We start from the raw sequence: 2,960 nt of genomic DNA on the forward strand, positions 1-2,960 counted from the left end.
CCATCCCTCGCCTCTCTCCACTCAGGACAAGGTCTTCCTGTTCTATGCCACTCTCATCCTGCCGCTCAGACTTTGCACTGTCATTTCCCCCTCCTGGAAGGCTATTCCGCCAGACCTTTTTTAAAAAGTTTATTTGAGGGAGGGAGAGAGGGAGGGAGGAAAGGGGAGGAAAGAGGAGGAGAGGGAGGAGGGGGGGGAGAGAGAGAGAGAGAGGCACATCAATTTGTTGTTCCACTTATTTATGCATTCATTGGTTTATGTGCCCTGACTGGGATTGAACCCGCAACCTAAGGGTATTGGACGATGCTCTAACCAACTGGGCTACCCAGCCAAGGCCCCCTTACCTTCTTATGGCTGTGGCCACTTGAGTCTGAGATCAAATGCCACTTTCTCCAATAGAATTTCCCAACCTAAGGATGCCCTTTTCAAATACTGTCCCCTTTGACTTTCTTCAAAGCCCTTATCACTCCATGAAATTCTTATTGACTCCTTTACCATTTTTACCACTAAAATGTAAATTATATTAGAATAAGGACCCTATCTGTCTAGTTCACCATCATGTCCCTGATGCCTAGCCCAGTGACTAGCACATAGAAGGGGCTCTCAATTTTTGTTGAGTTAAATAAATGTGTAATATAACCTCTGGAGATGATAATGCTACCCAGTACTTATTGATTGCCCACTATATTGATTACCTACTTTCTACTCTTTATCTCATTTAAACTCTCCCACAACCTCACAAGGTCCCCCATTTTACGGATTAGGATACCAAGGCTTAGAGAGATTAACTTGCTGTAAAGCCAGGATTCTGGTCTCATTCATAAAAGATTATATAATAATATAAAAACTCATATTCTTAATGTGTTGAAATAATTCCAATGAATTGGAATTACTCTGGCTAAAAATAATCAATTTATAAATAGATGCAAAAGTTAGCTTTCCTCCTCATTATAGGTCCTTCTCATTAATCTGCCTCCCGGTGTTTGAGAGTTCACACTGCACAACACTGTTCAAAACTGTAAAATATTAGGTGTCAGTGTCTTTATTCTGCTCACTGACACTGCAGAGAAATTATTCTTCATCTCTGCTCAGCAAAATCATATATGCTCAATCATCACTTGTACTTTTTCATTTTATTTTTTCCAGTTTCCTTGCATTATTATAGTGTCTGTTACTGGTTTTTAAGAGCTTGTTATGACTAAAGATGTTAACCATTTCTCATGCATTACAAATGAAATACCATGTTTTTTATTACTATTTTACTCTGGTGTTTTACTTTTTGGTTGTATCAAACTTATGTAATAAATATAATCATATTCTGTTAAAAAAAACAAACAAACCTCATATTTTTAACCACAGTGCTATACTATTTCCAAGTCAGATTTCTTCATTTGCAATATGATAATAGTCATGTCATCTCACTAGTCTAAACAGGTTTATTGTTAGGAGCAAATATATAAAAACACTGAAAAGCATAAAGTGCTATGCAGATGTATTACAATATCCTAAACAGTCACGAATTGCCTAATGTGAATCTAGGTCAAAAAGAAATGTAGTAAGCAAACTTCTTTAATTGCACACTTCATCATTGGCACAGCTGTCCTTAGTAGTATGAATACAGCACTCCTACATATATTTCGATATAAATGAATGCATGTTTTGCCAACTATCCTTCAGCAGCCACTATGTAAGTATAAATGAATTACAGGAACAAGCTAACCAAAGGATTCGTGTCAAAGAGGAACTACAAATACCAAGAAAATACTCCTGGTGAAGTCAGCTTCACCTTTATAGCTAAACACCAGCACACTGGGTCCTCATTCATCACAGAAAGAAAAAAAAGAGAGAGAGATAATACCCAATCTACACCACTGTTTTGAATAGTCTTCAAAATCTCTTATTTGCCCTAACCGGTTTGGCTCAGTGGATAGAGCGTCAGCCTGCGGACTCAAGGGTCCCAGGTTTGATTCTGGTCAAGGGCATGTACCTTGGTTGCAGGCACATACCCAGTGGGGAGTGTGCAGGGGGAGGGCAACTGATCGATGTTTCTCTCTCATCGATGTTTCTAACTCTCTATCCTTCTCCCTTCCTCTCTGTAAAAAAACCCAAAGACTGAGAAACAGCGATCAGGTTATCAATCCCCAGAAGGGAAGTAGGGGAGGGCGAGGGTAAGGGGAAGAGATCAACCAAAGGACTTGTATACATGTATATAAGCCAAACCAATGGACATGGACAACAGGGGGATGGGAGCATGAGTTTGTGTGTGTGTGGGGGGGGGGGGGTTGGGGGTTAATGGGGGGGATGAGGACACATTTGTAATACCTTAACTAATAAAAAAATTAAAAAAACAATAATTCCTTAACATCTTCTAATACCTAACCCATGTTCAAATATTCCTGATTGTCTAAAAAAAATCATTTTGGATTGAAACAGGATCCAAATAAAGTCTACACATTGAATTTGAAAAAAAAAATCTTATTCTAGGATTTTAAGATAATTAAACTATAATAACAACTGGTTCTCAACTATAAATCTATAAATAAGGCACTATGGATTATAATTCTGTTACGTATGACAAATATTACATATATACACATACAATAAAATATGTACATGCAGATGTCTAAATAAAGCCACTATGGATTCAAGTTGCTAATTGCCATCCCTGTCTTTGCTAAGAATTTATCGTGGAAATCAGCATACAACAGTATTCAGTATAGAACAGTACAAGGAACATGGAGTTCGAAGTCCAAAGATCAGGTCTGCGTCCTAAGTTCTGCAGGTACCCCCTGTTTTATCTAGTCCAGTGGTCGGCAAACTCGTTAGTTAACAGAGCCAAATATCAACAGTACAACGATGGAAATTTCTTTTGAGAGCCAACTTTTTTAAACTTAAACTATATAGGTAGGTACATTGTTATTAACTTAATTAGGGTACTCCTAAGGCTTAGGAAGAGCGAC

General features: G+C 38.1%; 1 protein-coding gene across 2 annotated transcripts in view; it reads right to left on the bottom strand.

The window, feature by feature from the left end:
* Positions 1-2,960, bottom strand: part of SLC16A10 (solute carrier family 16 (aromatic amino acid transporter), member 10) — a 68,989-nt gene that overhangs the window by 55,090 nt on the left and 10,939 nt on the right. The gene's annotated exons all lie outside the window — the stretch shown is intronic.

The sequence above is a fragment of the Myotis davidii genome, unplaced genomic scaffold (assembly GCF_000327345.1).
Source record: "Myotis davidii unplaced genomic scaffold, ASM32734v1 scaffold196, whole genome shotgun sequence".
NCBI lineage: Eukaryota > Metazoa > Chordata > Mammalia > Chiroptera > Vespertilionidae > Myotis > Myotis davidii.